The sequence below is a fragment of the Felis catus genome, chromosome E2 (assembly GCF_018350175.1).
Source record: "Felis catus isolate Fca126 chromosome E2, F.catus_Fca126_mat1.0, whole genome shotgun sequence".
Taxonomy (NCBI): domain Eukaryota; kingdom Metazoa; phylum Chordata; class Mammalia; order Carnivora; family Felidae; genus Felis; species Felis catus.
The window spans coordinates 20,766,461-20,786,118 of record NC_058382.1 but is presented as its reverse complement, the minus strand read 5'-3'; the positions used below and the strand labels follow the sequence as shown (position 1 = coordinate 20,786,118).

General features: G+C 51.4%; 1 long non-coding RNA gene across 1 annotated transcript; it reads right to left on the bottom strand.

Moving 5' to 3' along the window:
• Positions 1–289: 289 nt before the first annotated feature.
• On the bottom strand, positions 290–19,082 carry LOC109494827. The gene is made up of 3 exons (XR_002149907.3): positions 18,976–19,082; positions 3,329–3,399; positions 290–3,095 (listed from the first exon to the last, which is right to left on the bottom strand). It is a non-coding gene; the product is annotated as an uncharacterized LOC109494827 (long non-coding RNA).
• Between the last annotated feature and the right edge of the window lie 576 nt (positions 19,083–19,658).

Here is a 19,658-nt window from a genome sequence, read left to right as displayed (position 1 = left end):
CTTTGCTAACGAAGAAAAAATTAAAGTACAGCAAATTTCAAAGCACCAGTTGTACCCAATATCATTAAAAATTTATAAAACTTCCCCTGAACATGACAAGTGTTTGGTTTAAATGAAGATCAGCCACAAGGAGAAAGCAGAAACCTTGTTACCCTTTGTCTCCTTCCCTACCCTATCTCTCTGCCTCTCTCTTTCTCACAGACCTCCCCCAACCGGCACCACCTCAATCCAGCTGAAATATGTAACCATTACAGAGTGACAGCTTGACACACAATGACCCGTCAGAACATTCATCTCTCAATGTTTTATTTTAGTGAGGGGCCAAACTGCAGAAAAAATAAGCAAGTTGTTTCAAGGCTTGGAAGGAGATCAAACATTTCTGGCATCCCCACTTACCAGACCTTTGATTTACAATGGGCTTGTCAGAGCCCGATTAGACAGTGTGTGGTTAAAAACCTACAGAGGCTCCTCTGTGCCCCAGCCCAGCACCATGTCCCCCACAGAGAGCATCCCTTTGTTCCCGGAACCAGCCAGCCAGGCTTAGGCACAGAACTTTGCACCCTTGCAAGAGGGCCGGGCAGCACGCGTGAAAGCCAGTCTCGCTGCAATTAAATCCCTTTCCCCAAGGGGAAGAGGAAGAGAGAGAGCAAAGAGGGGAATGAATGGAGAGAGAGGGTGCCGCCCGAACTCCTTCTGCCATTTTCTCTCTACCTCTCCCTTCCAAGTCAAAAGTCATAATCTTCCTCCAGGAGAAAACATACCCAGAGATTGCTACCACCAGTGAGCTTTCTCAACCTTATTCAAATGGAAACACTCAGCTTAAAAGAAAGAAAAAAAAAAAAAAATGAGTTGGACCAAAAGTGCAGGTGTTTAAAATATGTTCGCGGTATTACGATTTTTGCTAGTAATTACAACTATGAAAATGGCTGGAAATATATTGTTTCAATTTGTATGGAGAACAATTGCAGAGAGAGAGAGAGAGAGAGAGAGAGAGGCATGATCTGTGCCTGGCATTGGAACGTGTAATTCCTTAACCCTATATGGCAGCACAGGGCTCGCTGGAGCAAATTATGAATACATGTGTTTGGAGAGCTTGAGTAGTAAATTTGGGTTTTGTGCATCCGTAACAATGCAATCTGACATGTGTGATTTATGGAATATTAAGTTAATACAGTATTATGAAATTAGCTTAATGTACTAAAGCTGTAATTTTAAAGTGAAAAACAATGCAGCCAGACGTAAACAATATCAACATTAGCATTTTGTGAAAGCTGAAACCAATTCACTCAAAACGTGTCTGGAGAGTCATAGATTCACCTCGCCTAGACAGGCCCAAGTCTCAGGAAAGTTTCAGACCCCAGGACAACATCCCGAGCTCCGTGGGCCAAGCCGCTCAGTCTCAACCCAAAGCGGGGTGTGCCGGCCACAGGGGCCAAACCAGGGAGCCCGCACCACCACACCTCTGGGAAAATAGCCAGAAATTACCCCGAGCTCTTCAGAACAGAAGCAGGGCAGAGTCAAGGGCCTCACTCTGCAACGCCCTGGAAACAAACTCAGGAGAGAGAGGGCTGGGGTGTGAGACACCATCCCAGAAACCCGGGGGTCCAGAGCCTGGAGTGAACGAGTGTGTGAGGCCAAGGAAATCTTATGGACTAAAAAGGCAGATCTAGAAGCTCAGTTCTTCAGCTCCTTGGAGGAGCAGCCTGCTTGTGACATGAAGGGGAGTCCAAAACCTTGGGGTTACACCAGCATAAGCCATCCCCAAGCCAGCCCAGGACTCACGGGACGTGGAGGCTGAGCGAGTGCTGGAGGTTTCCTTCCCTAACTGTGGGCTGGGTGGACCGACTAGGGCCTGATGAGTGTCCCCACTGGTTCCTGAACCTCCCCCGTTTACCTTCTCACTCTCCCGGGGCTAAGGACCAACTGAGATTTAGCAGGAATGGAGACTGGGGAATCGTGGCTCCCCACCAGACAGATGTCTGAAGAGCCAGGTTTCGAGATGGCGGGGAGAAAGAAACCCCTTAGAGAAGTTTGCCATGGCTTTCTTAGCTTTCCATTGAGATTGCTGGAAACGTCATGAGCATAAGTGAATGGAAATGTCTGGAGCCCAGACGGGGCCCTTTGGGGCATTTTGCTCCCTTGGTCCAAGTGTCCTGCCCCTTGGTGAGCGTCAGGGTGGTAACCCAAACATAGATGTCCTCAAGCCTCGTGGAACTAGAATTAAGGCACTGGATCTGGGTTCACTGGGGCTTAAAAGGCATGCTTGTCCCAGTTTACTTAGAGTTCCAAGATTTGGGATTAAAGATAAGCCTGAACATCCTCCAGGGGTGGAGAACCACACATGTTGGTTCCGCCATTTTGATGAATACCAAACCTATCTGGTAAAGGACCAGATGCCAGGGACCACGCCCAGTCCACAGACAATAGGAGGCCAACTCTGATTAAATGCCCCATGAACTTTCTTGAAAGAGATCAGTCACCGAACCCCACTTTGGAGAGACCCGGTGTATACACATGTTTAAACATTGACACGAGGGTAAACATATATACACTGGGTTTCTTAACGGCATTTTCCTTCTAAAATTCCCGACATGTGGCTTAACGTGGTAATCGGGATTATTTCATTTATCGACATGTCACAGTGTCTCCCCATACCCGTGGTAAAAATAAAAACATTCTACTTAAAAGAAATGAAAAGTACATGTCCAAGTTAGAGAATAAACAGGTGCCAGAGTTCACACTGGGGCAGATCAACTCTCAAGTCTCGCAGAGAGGTTTTGTGCCTCCTCTGTCTTGCAAAGGCGTCTGGCTGTTTTCTCTTGGTTTGTTGGCTTTTATTTTTAAGATGCCCTACATTTGTTACGGGAGCCAGGGAGGCAAGAACTGAAAGCCAATACTAATGTTTTAATTCCATCAAGCACGTTTCAATTCCGATGTTGCAGTTTGCATTAGGAACCTAGACTCAGACAATCCTTCACAGCACCGTGGCTCGCGGTCGGGCACAGGGGCTTCACCTAACCTGACAAATGCTTATGCTTCACAGCACGAGGACAAACGGGGCTCGGAGTCAGGAACCCGCTCGCTGCTCTCTCTCCCTGCAAAGGGCAAACATATTGTCTGGTTACAATGTGTTTATAGAGAGAGGCCACCACCCGTCTTACTCCTAATGTGAATGCCTTTGGAGGCACCTTTTTGTGTTTCTCCTCCAAAATTCTTAATCTCCGGAATCACATAACCCTCCCCAAGAAAGCAAGGGGCTCTATCCCAACCTCAGAGCCAAGCAACCCAGCCCTTCTTCCCGACTCCCCATCTCCATAAGCACACTCACTTGGCTCCAGCGAGGGACCGTCTCTCTCCCCTCAGAGGACGGGAATGACAAGGCAGGCAGCTTGCTCGATTCTGAAAGATGAACATGTTTCAACTGAAACAATTAAAATTAGTATACATCTGCTCCCGCCTCAAATTTTGTTGTTTTTTGGTCACCGCTTTAAAGCGGGCAATGCCCGTTTTCGTCACCTCTGATTATTTCTGCATCACGTGTCGATATATTTTAACTGGAAGAAAGAGAAGAGTAGCGGCAAACCCTGGCACAAAGGGTCAGACTGAAAGGTTTGCTAAATTCAAAGTCATGCAACTTAAAAAAAACTGCACACAGCGTACAAAAGTATACACGCAATTGTTTGTGTGTGTGTGTGTGTGTGTGTGTGTGTGTGTGTGTGTAAAACAGATAGGCTTTCTGAATGCTTCCTATTCTAATAACACTTTAAAAAAAAATGAGACTAGGAGCGCCTGGGTGGCTCAGTTGGTTGAGTGTCTGACTTTGGCTCAGGTCATGACCTCGTGGTTTGTGAGTTCGAGCCCCGAGTCAGGCTCTGAGCTGACAGCTCGGAGTCTGGAGCCTGCTTCGGGTTCTGTGTCTCCCTCTCTCTCTCTGCCCCTCCCCAGCTCATGCACTCTCTCTCTCTCTCTTTCTCAAAGACAAATAAATAAACTTAAAATAAATAAATAAAATCAGAATATATGCCTTGAGTTCTAAAAAGCAGTCTCTCAGTGAACTTTTTCAAAACCAGTCCGCACCTTCCAACTTCTGTCACACAGCATCCTTGCTAATCTCGCCGGAGGTTAATAATTCAGCCCCAGAGCTGTCAGCCATATAGGAGAAAATTCTTTCTTACGATCTGTCCCTCAATCACAAGCAACGGGACTATATGGGTTGACCTGTTCTATGATAGTGGTGGCTCGGAGGGGAGAAGCAACGGGAAGAAAAATTGTCTAAACAGGCTAACCGTCCCCAGACCCGGGCTGTGGGCTCTTTGCAGCCAGCAGGTGCATGGACCCCATTCTCGCCCCCCACTTAGCAAATTATGTATAAACAAATTAACTTCCTGGGCTGGTTCCCTCTGAATTACTCCCCGGTCTCGGCGTGGTTTTCCATCAGGACAAACCTTTTCCTTTCCCTTATGCACCAGCAAACATACTGATACAATTTAAAGGTCATGTTCTTTTCAAACTGACAGAGCCCTCCAAAGTTTTGACGAGAGGCCCTCCAAGCCTCACACCCCTACAGGCGGAAAGGAATTAAGTAAAGCATCACTTGGTGGAAGCTCAATCATGTGAACTGATTAGAAAATGCATCCGGGGAGGGGGCCTCCGCAAGGTGACGGCAGCTCATCTCGAAAGGAGATGTCACACGGCGAGGCAGAGAGCCCCCGACACCGGGCTGGGGGAGCCACGTGAGGGTCAATGAAGATATAATGACCTCCCCGCAAAAAGCCTCTTCTTTCCCAAATCCCCAACGAACACCACCTCATCGGCCTCACCTTTTTCTTCGGTCAAACTTTACCCCAAACCCGAGACTGAATTAACGGCATCGTGTCTTAACCTCCAAAGGACATTTGCTTGATAACCGAAGAATCGCCAGGAGTATGGATTCCGCATACATGTGCATTGTGTGTAGACATTGATATGTTTATTTGCAGTTGTGTTTGTGTTATCAGGGGACAGGCAGTTTGTGATTTTTTTTTTCTTTTTTATCTGTCCCTGGAACAAAAAAAAAAAAAAAAAAAAACCTGGCACTGTGTCGTTGATGTTATCAGCAGACGCTGTGCCCTGGGAATCTAACCAATGGTGTTGCGCTCTCTTCTGGTATTACTATTTTTGTTACTGTTATTATTATTTGACATTTTTGCTTTGATGACTTTGTTCTTCAACCGAAACCTGCCGAGGATCACTGAGACATAACTGTGCTTGATGGTCAAAGAGGTTCCTAAAGCTCTCTGTCCTAACCTGTGTGGCATGGTGACATCATCCTCCTATCATGGAGACTGGGGACCTTGAGCGAGGCTTTGGATTTCTTGCACACCCCCTAACCCAAGGTGGCCTCCCCTCCAAGGTCCTTCCCTCTGGATTCTTCTGAGGGTCTCTGTGTAACTCCAGGCTTTATCTTTAGGGGGAAAGACCAGCCCACCTCCAAACACCCACCGAGAACTGAAATAATTTATCCCAGAGGAAAAAGAAAATGGTTTTGTTGTGATTGCACACACATCCTCAAAGTCAGCCCCGAGCTTGTTAGATTTTTACTGGAATGACTTTCCTTTTGAAGCTTCCCTCCTGGTTTAATTGATGCACATAAATGCACAGCCTTGGCTGCCCCTGTCATGGAAGGCTGGGGCTGGAATCCTGGAATCCAGTCATCAAATAGGTTTTCCTTGTCACTGTTCCCTTGACTTCATACCGCTTGTCTTTCCAAAATGAAGCGCCCCCTTCCCTCTCTCCGCCACAGACACGAGCTGCCCCAACCCTCGCCCACTTCCTCCAGCTGCCCATGCCTCCCTTACCAGACCTGCCCTCCCGGTCTCCTTCCTACTGATGCCCCTCAGCCGTCACAGCCTGAGACATGTGTGCTGTGGGTCCAGAGCCACCCTGCAGGGCACAGGGAAGACTTCCCAGAGCAGGTGGTGGTTGAATTCAATCTCGGATGAAGGCATGCATTATTAGCAGGACCGCTTGTTCAGAAAACGTGAGAAAAAAAGCACTGAGGTTCTCATGAAAACTATACTCCATGCTCTTACAATCTGGCCATCCGAACATTGCCTATCATACCTTCACTCGGTCCTATCTGGGGGCGGGGGAATGGGGCGGAGAGGGTAGCCAATTAAAGTGAACCAAATAATCAATCAGCATCCATTAATCAACCTTTATAACCAAGCACTCGCAGCTATTGGCTGGAGATGGAAACAGAAAATATCTTTCCGCTCCCTAGGAGTTCAGTGAGAGCAAGACACATTAACTGCCCGGCCTTTCTGGAAGTCCTGCGGGTTAACAGAAACTGATACTAAGCACCCGAGGGTCAGAGCAAAGGCAGCGAAGATCGGGGCCCCCATATCTTCATTTGGTCTCATTCCTAAATGCCCATGTCCCGTTGCCACACTAGTAACCGACGCAGAAAAGGATCGTGAAATACGCTGGGAACGACGCAGTCGGGCCTCAGACCCGAGGACTCTTGTCCTCGTGAGAAGGGCTTCAGCTCAAAGAGGATCAAGGTGTTTCGTACCCGTGGGCTCTTCTGCGTCCTTGCTAAATCTGTCTTCCTCCATTTCTGGAGGGAACTTCAAAATCTGCATGGCTCCTCACATTTGCCAGGAAGGGAAGGAATCCAAGACCTTGAAATAGCGGAGGCTCTCTCCCTCATTTAAAACTTTCGTTCCTGGAAGAAGTTTAAGGATGTTGTATAAATGTTTTAAAGACGTGATGCAGAGGCATAGCCTGCTCCCTTCTCCTCTGGGGAGTCCGTCCTGTTCTCTGCAGACATCAGGCCTATGGGTCAAGCAGGGCCAGTCATGACACCCTTGCTCCTGTGCCCAGGACAGGGCTGTCTGTCAACTGGAATAGGGGGAAAGGTGGACACAGGTCAGCTTGCCCCAGAGATTGGGGGGGCCACAGGTCAGCGTGCCCCAGAGATTGGGGGGGGGGGGACACAGGTCAGCTTGCCCCAGAAAATAGGGGTGGACACAGGTCAGCTTGCCCCAGAGATTGGTGGGGGGACAGAGGTCAGCTTGCCCCAGAGATTGGGGGGGACACAGGTCAGCTTGCCCCAGAGATTGTGGGGGGACACAGGTCAGCTTGCCCCAGAGAATAGGGAGGGACACAGGTCAGCTTGCCCCAGAGAATGGGTGGGGGGAGGGGACACAGGTCAGCTTGCCCTGGAGAATGGGGAGGACAAAGATCAGGTTGCCCCAGAGGGACCTTACAGACAACAAACTCAGGCTACAGGGGTTTTATATTTTCAACCTTGTACTACTCTTTTACTGTCAACAACCACGTTTGAGAATACTTCTCTTTTTTTTTCATTGTTTTTAATGTTCATTTATTTTTGAGAGAGAGACAGACTGTGAGCCGGGGGGGGGGGGGCGGGGGGCAAAGAGAGGGGGAGACACAGAATCCGAAGCAGGCTCTAGGCTCTGAGCAGTCGGCACACAGCCCGACGCGGGACTTGAACTCATAAACGGTGAGATCACGACCTGAGCTGAAGTCTGACGCTTAACCGACTGAGCCACCCAGGTGCCCTGAGAATACTTTTCATGGAACTTCTGTTTGGCTGTTTTAAGGCACCGTGCTTCGGGTGAGCCCGGACGAAGCGTTTGAGGGAAAATGTTCTCCGCTGTGTCCACGTGAAACAAGGACACCGACACCAGACCCTCTTGGTTCAGCCGGTTCGTCTGACCAACGATGGCAGCCCCCACTCCTCCGTGCCTCACGGGGTCGCCCTGGCCTTGAAGTGGCTTCACTGAGCAGGCCCCACCGATGCGTCCGTACCTTGCAAGGCTGCTGGCCCGGGTCTGACCCTCGGCGCCGCAAAGTGCGGCGTGCTATGTATCTCACCCCCAGAGTCTGAGCACAAGTCCCCACGGTGCGTGTCTGGGGTCGGCCGGGATGGCCCATCAGAAACCCATGGTTCTGGTGCTTCGGGTTAGACCCTGCCTGTTCCCTCAAGGATAGAGCATCACTGAACTGGATGATATTTTCGTCTCCTGTGTCAAAGCAATAAAAGCCACTGGCCTGGGCTGTGTATCCTGCCTGTGCCGCTAACAAGACACATTCCTTTCTGTCCGTGGCAAGTAGTGTAAGTTTCTGTCTTGTGTCACAGTCTCTGACAAGTGTTCCAGCACAAAAACAGTATCTTGGCACCAGGAAAATGACCGTCGCTTTAAAAGATGAAACTCTCGGGGCGCCTGGGGGGCGCAGTCGGTTAAGCGTCCGACTTCAGCCAGGTCACGATCTCGCGCTCCGTGAGTTCGAGCCCCGCGTCGGGCTCTGGGCTGATGGCTCGGAGCCTGGAGCCTGTTTCCGATTCTGTGTCTCCCTCTCTCTCTGCCCCTCCCCCGTTCATGCTCTGTCTCTCTCTGTCCCCCCCAAAAAATAAATAAACATTGAAAAAAAAATTAAAAAAAAAAAAAAGATGAAACTCTCAAGGACACCAAAAGGGTAAGAGCCGCAGGAGAAAAGCCAGCCCCTCCCATGCCCGAAGACCACCCTACAAATCACATCGGAATTGTTCCGCTCTTATCAAACTCCCCGGGGTTCACACCAACCACTCGGCCCAGGGATGCTCTTTGGCAATTCCACACACGCTGAGGCCACAGCAAACTGATTGGAAAGCCAGACCGGGGACAACCTCTTTCCTTCTTCCACTTTTTATACTTTGTTTAATTCTGTTTTACTTCTGGATCTTCAAGAAGAATGAATTCTCCAGGCCCCCCGGGTGGCTTTGTCGGTTAAGCATCCGACTCCTGGTTTCATGACTCAGGTCGTGATTTCACAGTTCATGAGTTTGAGCCCCGACTTGGGCTCTGTGCCCACAGCACAGAGCCCGCTTAGGATTCTCTCCTCCTCTCTCTGCCGCTCCCCTGCTCATGCTCGCTCTCTCGCTCTCTCTCTCTCTCTCTCTCTCTCTCAAAATAAATAAACTTAAAAAAATAAAGAATGAATTCTCGGTGCAGGGTATCACTTCTCAGTTTGGAGCACAGAAGCCTTATGCCTCTGAGGTACCTTTCAGAGACAGCATTTCTGATGGGGGGAAAAATACAATGGCTTTGAACTTCGTCACATGGCCAACTTCCTTTTAAAAACACAACACAGGCTTGTTTAATAAACATGGCATCTATGAGCATAATATCTCAGAGAGGCACAGGGATGCCTGGCTGGCTCAGTCGGTAGAGTGTGCCACTCTTGACCTTGGGGTTGTGAGTTCGAGCCCCACATTGTAGAGAGATTACCTAAAAATAAAATGTCTACAGGGGCGCCTGGGTGGCTCAGTCGGTTAAGCATCTGACTTCGCTCAGGTCATGATCTCGCAGTCCGTGGGTTCGAGCCCCACGTCGAACCCAGTAAGAAAAACGTTAACTGAAAACTAGGGCTTATTTGTGTGTGGGAGCCCTGCATGTCACAGGGTGCTGGTGACCACCAGTCTAGAATCCACAATTATTTTACCATCGGAATCCAAGGAGAAGCCAAAGCTGAGCCTAGAAGGTTTTGTCCAGGCAACACCAACAACTCCACCACTGGACCCTGCAGCCCCCTGAGTGTGGGCGGCTGAACATGAGACCCTCACACCTCACCATCACGCCCCTCAGTCTCCCTGACGGAGCTCAGCCTCTGAGCCTAGAAGGTGAATGCAAGTTTGAAAGTCAAAGTCTCTTTTGCAGAAGAACCGGCACTCTGAGCTAAAGTTCCAACTTAGTGCGCTGAGTCTTAGTGACATGGTGTGTTGACAGGACGAGTGGTCGTGAGTATCCCTGCTTTCAAAATTACCCACAACCCTTAGAGGTCAGATCAGAACATGGTTTGCTCTGTCTGGGCAGGAGCCAAGTTAGATCAAGTTCAAGGGTCCTCTGAGGAGACTCAGGGCGTGCAGGTAGCCTTGTTTGAGAGGCCATGCCGGGTCACCCAGCCACACCCACTGAGCAGGAGCCCCGGTGCCCACCCAGCACACCATCCTTCTTTCCCTGTGACACCTACTCGGGGCACACGGCCTACTCCACCAGCCACGCCCAGAGCAGGCCTGCCCCCCAGGTCTCTCGTACCCAGAGCCAGACACAGCAGGGCACACAAGGCTGTCACAAGTGCATTCCACTACCTGAAGTCCCAGAGCCCCAGGGAAATGTGTTCCTGCCTTCCCTCTCTTGTTCCAGGACTCTCGCCAGTTACACACTCCCACCCGGGACAGCTTGAGCCCCAGGCTGGGGTATAATGGAGCCCTCGCCACTCTGCTCCCGCAGGGAGTCTCCCACCACCAGCAGAGCCAACTTCCGGCCCGGCACAGGCTCCAAGCCTTTTATAAACTGAAAATGAATGAGGCTCCCTTAAATAAGGGAAATGGGTGAGGGGATTCCAACTGCCCCTTCCCTGAAGAGCTTGAGCCAGGGGGGTGGGGGGAGGGGGTTCACTATGACAGTCCAGGCATTCAGCAGGCTTCCCTCAAGAGGGAGGGGGAGAGAAACCTGCCCGAACGACCATCCCCAGGAATCCTGGAAAAGGGAGAAAGGAGGATGTGCTTGGGCAAAGAACATTCCTGAAGGGTGGCAGACATGAAGACGGGGAAGGGGGCAGAGCAAGGAGACAGGTGTATGTATGTCTGTGTCTTTCAACCAGGCAGTTCAATCTCAGGTTATTTTATTTGACAAATAAAACCAAACTGCATATTTATGGACTAATGATGTGAGATATGGTTCTTTTATTCATACCCACTGCTGTTTAAAGACCAACTGTAAATATTCCTAAGACTTTTTGCAACTTGGTGTGGCACAGGTAGGCGGCCCTGAGCACAGCCTGGAGGCTCTGTTGATGATGGCACTGCCTCAAGGTCAAGGTCACAGTTTTATCACCTTTAGCAAAGTTGACTGCTGAGAGAGAACATCGCCTCTCAAAAAAAGTCACTCACTGCCAGGTTCGGTGCTGGGCTTGGGGTTTCAGAGCCCGCTGGAGCATGCTGGTCCCTGGTCCTGATGCTCGGCCATCACAAGGAGTCGGCGGCTGGGGCAGAGGGAGGCTGTGGCAAGATCATTCCACGTCAGAGCCGAAACATCTCCCCACTCCCCACCCCTTGCCATCACGCATGAGGGAAGTTTGTTAGCTCTCGGCCCAAAATGAGTTAATCATCATGCCTTCTCTGCCATCTGACTGAACCACATCTGACTCCAAAAAGTAGGAGCAAGGGAAAGAGGCCGGGTCACCCAAGGAGAAGAAGACAGTCTTCTCTGTCTCTCCAGGGGCAGAGTGAGGATCCCCACTGGTCCGTGTATCCCACCCAGAGCACATATTGCTGGTGGGTGGGAGCGGGCCGAGGAGAAGGGTGACCCCGGAACTGAGCAGAGACGGTGCGGGTACCGGGGAGACACCTGCCATCAGACCTCAGGGGGCCGAGTGTGCTCTCTCCCGGGTCCCACCAGGTCTGGACGGTCGGAGCAGACCACGGGCTCAGGTGGCTGAGCCTGTCCACAGCGAGGGCATTAGAGGTGGGGAGGGGGGCACACAAGGGAAGCCCCAGCCGGACCCCGTCTCAGGAGGGCCCCCTGAGTAAATGGAGTCACTATCACAGAAACACCACCTGCCGCGGGCCCCTGGGGGACATCTCCCAGCTTAGAGATGATCCAGAGCAGCCGTCACTCAAACAGAACAGAACCTCCACTTTGCAGAAAGCCCACCACAGGCCAAGGACCTGCTCAGGGTGCCCGGATCCCGGGGTCGGCGCGGACACAGGGCTCCACGCGGCACTTATCTGCAAGAAGTTGTCCCCAGCAGCAACTCCTGCTCACGGACGAGTGAATTCCTGATTGCCCGTGGTGAGAAAGACACAGCTTCCCATTGGCTGTTTAGTGACAGCTCTGGATCCCGTGCGGGACGGGGCACATCTCGGAAAAGTTCCATTCCAGTGGGTGGAGAAGAGGAGACTTTCCCAGGGAGGGAGCAGCACAAGAAAGTCACAGACGTGAGAGGCTAACAATGCAACCCGACCGTTGTTCCAGGTGCAGGGCCTTGCGCCACCCGGTTAGGCCTGCCTATCTGACTCCTCTCCAACCACTGCGGATGCGTTCTCTCAGCTTCCATCACACCAGCTGCTCTGACCCCAGGGCCTTTGCCTGTGACTTGCCCCGCATCAGGAATGCTCTTTTGTTAGGCCTTCCCTTGGCTGGCTTTCAGATCCCGAAAGCCTAAATAAAGCCGCCGGTCATATCCACCTGTGGTATTTTCTTTTCAGAGAGCACTTCCCGCTCTCTGAAATCGGCTTCTTTGTTTGTCTATTGGTTCCTCTCCTGCTCCCCCAAAGTCTACAACCTCCACGAACGCAGGCGTCTTGTGTGTTTTGTCCACCATCTTCAGAGACGAGGACAATGTCAGCTAAGGGTAAACCCTTCACAGCTAAGGAATATTTGGTGGGTGAGGGGAAGGCACAGTCTGGCCTCTCTGGGGCCTGGGCGCCCATCAGCGGAAACTATGGCTGTCCATCCTTCTTCGGAGTTGTGGAAACAGCATGGGAAACATAGCTCAGGTGGCTGGGAGCCAGCCAAGGGAGAAGAGCCAATGGGTTCTGTGCAGAAAACACTAGTCATTTTCCGCTAGGGATGGTCCAGGCTTGCTTGCACAGAGGGTCCCTGAGACGCTGGAGCAGGGCCACTGGTGGTCACAGCGGAGAGGATGTTTGCACTCACTCCATTACAAGTGCTACAGAAGGTTCTGCCCAGGCATTGCTCCGGGGGTCTTTCAGCCGGGCCTCCAGGCACCAGATCCTTTGGGAAATCAGCCTGTGTCTTGGCTTCCCAGGGAAGGCTGCCGCACACGGCTCAGCCGGGACCAAGGCGTGTTGCCTGCCACTGTGTCAACCCCACGGCACAGGGGCAGCGTGGCAGGGCTCGGGGTCACAGCCTCACAGAACTGGCATACACCCCAAATCCGTGCGAGGGCCAAGGGACCGATTCCCAGTGCCCATGAGAGCTTCCTGCAAGACTCTGGAACACGGGGGCCCATTCAGAGGAGAAAGGTATTCAGGATGCAGAGAAAGACCCCACGAGAGAGACCACAGCTCTGCGTGTAAGCCGCCAAGGGCCCGGGGGGCCAGAGGAGGAGGGGCCTTGTGCATTCGCAGGGGGTCCCCGATGAAGGAGTCCACGACTCACAGGGACACCTGTTGGGTGAGGTGTCCACCAGTTTGTGGGCTATTAGTGCTGCTTCTCCCCGGCAACTCGTGGGCCTGTCCTTCAGGGCCCGGCCAGCAGAAACCCCATGAGTCCCTAGATCTTTAGATCCTTTGCTCTAAAGCAGAAACCCCATGAGTCCTTAGATCTGAAGGGGGGGCCTGGCTGGACACACTGTGCCCTGGCTGAAGTTTCGGGACCCCCTGAGTCGTCCACTCTGCCCCTGTCCTGCCCCCGTCCCCTCTCACAACCTCCACGCCATGATCCTCCTCTGCGTTACCACCCAGATAGGATTCTTGGCCCATTTCTTCTTCATTCCAGACAGTGGATGTCGGAGCCTCAAATAGCTTGCATCATGAGAAGCTGATATTCGAGGCCACATCAGAACATCAGAGATTTGGGCCACATAAGGACACAGAAAATACCCACTCACCAGGCTCTGCACAGCTGCTCCTCTCCCAAAAGGAGATTGGAAAGGGACGTCATCTATAGAAAGAACATTCCAGAATCACAATTATGTAAGGCTCCTTTGACCAAAGGGAGTCGGGTGCCGTAGGATGAGAGGGCCCTCCCTTCGTCTGTGCAGGAGAGAGACCAGGTGAGGCTCCCGGCCTCCCCTGCCAGGGAGGCACCGGCTCAGGAAGTTGGGGGTTTCCCTGAGGAAGCAGAAGATGAAGCGTTTGTGTTTTGTTTGAATTGATAATGATGTCAGTTTCTGTTATGGGCTCGTTACAACAAACCTGGGACGTATTAGCGGCTCTTTAATTGAATTTGGAAATAAGAAGGAGAGTTTTGAACTGTCTTGTAAATAGTGGATGCATGGGCCTCCGTGGTGACTGCCTACAGCATGAGACAGAGGGAGGTGGGGACGTGGCGTCCCTCTCACCCGCCACTGGGCCCCCGAAGTGCACTAGGAGGTCCTGCTGGGCTCGTCGGGTTAAAGAGGAAGATCAGACCAGGAGCGATTCCCAGAGAGGAGAAGCAGACCCGATGAGATGCAACCTTTTATTTTTCATCCCAAACCAACAGCACAAGAACTGTTGACCGCCCAGCCCAAGCAGAGTCTCCTCCTGGGAACCCCACAGGGCCCCCAGCAGCCCTCGCCCCATGACAGCCTGCCCCCCGACAGCCTTGCCCTCCGGGAGGTGAGTTCATCAGCCCAGGACCTCCCTGCCACATCCTCCCGGAGCCCTCGCTGTCCAGCGCAGGCCCTGACACAGGAAATCTAGAAAGTCCTTCCTTTTTGCCTCACCCTCTCCTTCTCCTCTCCACTTGCGTCCTCTACCCCACATTCTCATATCAACCCCTATGCAGCCCCTTCCAGAAAACCCTTGTGAATGATCCAGGATGTATGTTTCTTTATTTACTCATGCCTGCAAAACCACATACAAATACACCGTGTGCACACATACTATGGGTTGGGGAGTGGGAGAGGAGTGACCAAATTTAGCAAATAAAAACACAGGACATACAGTTACGTTGGAATTTCAGACAACCACATCATTTTTTAAGCTATTTTTAGATATTTACCGTTTGAAATTCAAATTCAAATTTACCAAGCATCCTGTTGTTTTTGTTTTTAATTTTTTAATGTTTATTTATTCTTGAGAGAGAGAGAGAGAGAGCGTGAGCAGAGGAGGGGCCGAGAGAGAGGGAGACAGAATCCGAAGCAGGCTCCAGGCTCCATGCTGTCAGCACAGAGCCCGACGTGGGGCTCGAACTCACAGACCATGAGACCATGACTTGAGCCGAAGTCGGAAGCTCAACTGACTGACCCCCCCCCAGGCTCCCCCTGAGCATCCTGTGTTTTATCTAGCACCCCTGGGCAGAGGGTGGTTTTATTCTTTTGTAAAATCTCACGACAGCGCTCACACATTTCTCTCTCAGGGCTCTGTGCATTTATCTCCAGGCCAACAGGTACAGCTCTAGCACATTCTTTTTAATGGATGCATAATATTCCGCGGTGGGGGGTGTTCCTCGATCCGCAGGCGACTGATCACCTCTACTTTCAGTTCACTGTCACGGTTGTTGCTTTAGTAAATCCCCACCCTTGGCCAAAGGGAGACAAGACAACATGATTGGCTCTGTCGTGCCTCCTTAAATTAGCTGTCACGGCAAAGTCAGATCACAAGTCCTGAGCAGGAGAACGCGTGGCTCAGAGCGGCCAGCCCCCGTGAGACCCTGCGGCTACACGGGCGCCCTGGGTGGGGAGGAGGGACAGCAAGGAACCCCCAGATGCCCCTTCCCAGCCGGGAGCATAACAATGGGGACGCTGAAATGCCTCGGGGCTCAGAGCCTGAAATGTGCTCAAAGGGAGAACCGCAGACCCACCCGTCTGCCAGAACCCACGCCGGCATAATTATTTTGCACGCACACCCCCGCCTCCCATCAGTCATATCTTTAACTTCATCCTTGCTGCTGCAAACACAAAAATAAAAAATACGTAGCAGCTCGGCTGACATTACAGCAACAGCATAAGCCTCATTTTACCAACCATTTAACTCCCTCTAAGGACCCCGCTCAGACACACGGCCACGTTGATGGGAGCTGTACAAAGGTCAGTGATTTGGAGGCTCTTTCCGACAATTTGCCAGGATTTTGGCATTTGTAAGCATCCATAGGACAGCTCTCTAGCAAGCTGACCTTGACAGCGAATGGGATAAATAAACCTTCAATTTACCCCCTCCAGCTCTCCGCGAGCCGGCCGGTCCCCACGGAGCCTTCACCTGTCCATATCGTTCAACTGCCTGCAACTTCCGACTGACGAACATCCACAGCTCCGCGGCCCAGTGACAAACACCATCTAACAGATAAGGCTTCTGGAAAGTCAAAGCCAATACTGCTTCCATTGAAAATTTAATGCCAGCTCCGTCTTTGCCCATCACTCTTCCGACTGTTGCACGTGTCCCAGGAGGCCCTTGAAGGTACAGCACTGCTCCATAACAGGTAATGACGTGGCATTTAATGATACTGTCCAAAGTGATCCCGGTCTTTGGGAAGTAATGTGCTCTCATGTACCAGATAAGCACCGCCGAACGCACCGAGCCGCCGTATCTTTCACGGCCCTGTCACCAGATACAATGTGACACATCCCCGGCCATCCTACCTGCCGCTCCTCCGACCCCGCCAGCAGACAAAACGCACACTTTCAGAGCAGAGCTCCAAAGCGTTAAGGGAATTCAGGCAAAAAGGTAGGCTGGGAACGTGCCCGTAACGACGAAGAACCCACAGCTTCTTTAATACTTGAGCACTCTCGGAGTCGCTCCTAAAATCTGTGAATTATACCTCATCGAAAAATGTCCTTAATCGGCTCTGACATGTTTTATTGGAGGCAGAAAAAATGTTTCAGTATGATAGATAAGGCTAAAAATGTTACTACTCTGATCATTTACTCGAGTGCCTGGCAAAAAAAAAAACCAAAAAACAAAAAAACTCTGAAGCCAAAAACCATTTACATCATTCATCAGATGCAACAGAGGTGGGGGGGGGGGGGGTAGGGAAACACACACACACACACACACACACACACACCCTTATCTGACAGCCCATTTTAGCTGATGGGACAAAGTACGTATTTTTAATTTTTTGACAAAGTTATGTTGTTTACGTAGATAAGGAGAAGAACAACTGTCCCATTTCTACGGCACGCCAGAAGGCCTGGAAATGGGGCTTCACCTGTAACGTATCTGCAAGCCACGCAGAGCACAGCACACGGAGCAAACAGCACCTTCAGGCTGCAGACCAGATCGCGCATCACCCCTCTTCCCAGGGGCTTTGCACACAGCCCCAGAGCCCAGAGCCCCCCGCCGGGACGTGCCGCGTGCCTCCGCCACAAGGGCAAGACGTCCTCTCCCCAGTGCTCACCCCGAGGAGTGGCCATGTGCGGAGGCTGCCAACAGAGAGGGCCTTTCACAGGCTGATTTCTCACAGAAACACCAAGCCTCGCTGTTTTCTCTGCACTTCGGCTGGCACCGCTGGGTGCAGAGCTGGGTGGCCAAACCCTTCGAGTCCAGCACATCGTCCCGCGGGACCGGTCCCGCGCAAACGAAACCTGGGAACGTTCTGGGCAAGGGCCTTTCGAGTCGTGTTAACTCTACGCCAGGTGTTCATCCAAACACCACCTTCTGCCGGACCACACGGGCATCTGCCTAGACAGATTCTGCGTTCTCCCACCGCAGTGACAAAGATCCCTAGGGACGATGAGTCTGAGTCCTAACCGCCACGGATGGGGACGGCTCTCGGGCCCAAGGCCGAGCAGCTGCATGACCGTGGGCCATCGCCTTCATCCATAAAGAGGAGGGGGCGAGAGTGGCAGCGGTAAAGACGTGCCAAGCACCATGCCCGATGCCCTGGTGACAGGAGCTGGTGACGCTTGGGACCGAGGTAACTTTCCCTCCAACTCTGACCGGTGAGCAGACGTGCTCAGAAACGCGCCACTAACATTCCGCTGGTTTGTCGAAAAGCAAGTCTCTTTTAAACCAGTCGTGGACAGGATCGTTTTCCAAAAAGACTCCTGCCCTGAGGGATTGAGGTTCATTGTAAACCTGGCAGAGACGCACCGGCTCAGGCCACATCCGGGGAAAAGAATCTCAGCGGAAGTTTTCCCTGTCAGGGTCAGTGGGACCAGGGAAAGCCAGGAAAATGGTTACAGAGCCAACAGTGATTCAACAGTAAACCTCCCCGAGAGTGAGGGGAAACCACACAAAACCTGCAAATGTCGCTTCTTTCCAAATCCGTCATCCCGTGTAGCCAGCAAACTTCCTCCGGCAAAGAAACCACGTGGGCCACGGCCACATGGCTGGGCAGGGCTTGTGGGCGTGTATGGTTTGCCTTGTGCGGCACACAAGTTTTTAAAAACGCTTGGGGCACCTGGGCAGCTCAGTCAGTTAAGCATCAGACTCTTGATTTCGGCTCAGGCCATCATCTCACGGTTCGCGGGATCGAGCCCCGAGTCAGGCTCTGCACTGGCAGCGTGGAGCCTGCTTGGGATTCTCTCTCTCTCTCTTCCTCTCTCTCTGCCCCTCCTTTGCTCACATGCGCTCTCTCTCTCTCTCTCTCTCTCTCTCAAAAATAAACATTGAAAAAAATTTTATGCCATGATGAGCACCAGGTGATGTATGGAAAGTGTTGAATCACTATATTGTACATCTGCAACTAATATAAATAACACTGTATGTTCACCCTGCTGGAATGAAAACAAAATTTTAAAATAATAATAATAAAAATAATTAAAAGTTAAATTGAATTTTAAAAATTAAAAATAAAAATACTGGGGCACCTGGGTGGCGCAGTCGGTTAAGCGTCCGACTTCAGCCAGGTCACGATCTCGCGGTCCGGGAGTTCGAGCCCCGCGTCAGGCTCTGGGCTGATGGCTCAGAGCCTGGAGCCTGTTTCCGATTCTGTGTCTCCCTCTCTCTGCCCCTCCCCCATTCATGCTCTGTCTCTCTCTGTTCCAAAAATAAATAAAACGTTGAAAAAAATTTAAAAAAAAATATTAAAAAAATAAAATAAAATAAAATAAATAAATAAATAAATAAATAAAAATACCTCATCGGTTGCTATCACAGGTCTTCCCTGACGACCGTGTCCAACCTGAGAAGGACAGCGTTCCTTCACGTCTACGGACTCGATGTAAGTGAGACCTCCTACCTGGTAGTGACCAGCATTTACAACCCAGTAACATTCAAAAATTGGGAAACGCCACGTGAAAGTATACCATCTTTATGAAAAACTTTTCTAGACCTACTCTTGCCTCTATGAAAAGCAGGAAGAACATTCTAGATACCTGGCCAGGATTCGCTGAGATGGTCGAAGTCACGGGAAACGTGAGGAACCATCATGGGCCAGGAGACACGATGGCTACCTTTCAGGTGGGATCCCGGACTGGCTCCTGGAACAGAGAAGGACGCTAGTGGGAAAACTAGAGGACTCCCAGTGAAATCAGGAGTGGAGAAGCAGTCATCGCTTCCTGCCGGTATCTCAGTTTTGGCAAATGTGCCCCGGGAAGGTCAGCTGCTAACGTGAGGGGTGTGTGGGAATACCCTGTGTTACCTTCACAACTTTTCTGTAGCTCTAAAGTTAGTCCAGAATAAAAAAATTCATTTAAGAGAAAAGTGAGAAGGGGCGCCTGGGTGGCTCCGTCAGTCAAGCATCCAACTCTGGGTTTTAGCTCATGTCATGATCTCATGGTTCCTAAGTTCAAGCGCACCACAGTGGCTCAGTGGCAGCTCTGTGGACCCCATTACACATGGTGATCCATGGCCTCTTGCCAGGCTGTTCTCCACTGACACCGTCCCTCGTGGCCGGTGCAGGGCCACAGCTGATCAAGACTACCCCCCTCCTCCCCTGCCCATCCTCAGGGCCACTGGGGCCACGAGAGAGGGCGATGCAGGGAGGACGGAGGGCTATGCTTGAATTCTCACGGGCTGCTGATTCCCAAATTCTCACCTGAAGGGCTTATTAAACCCC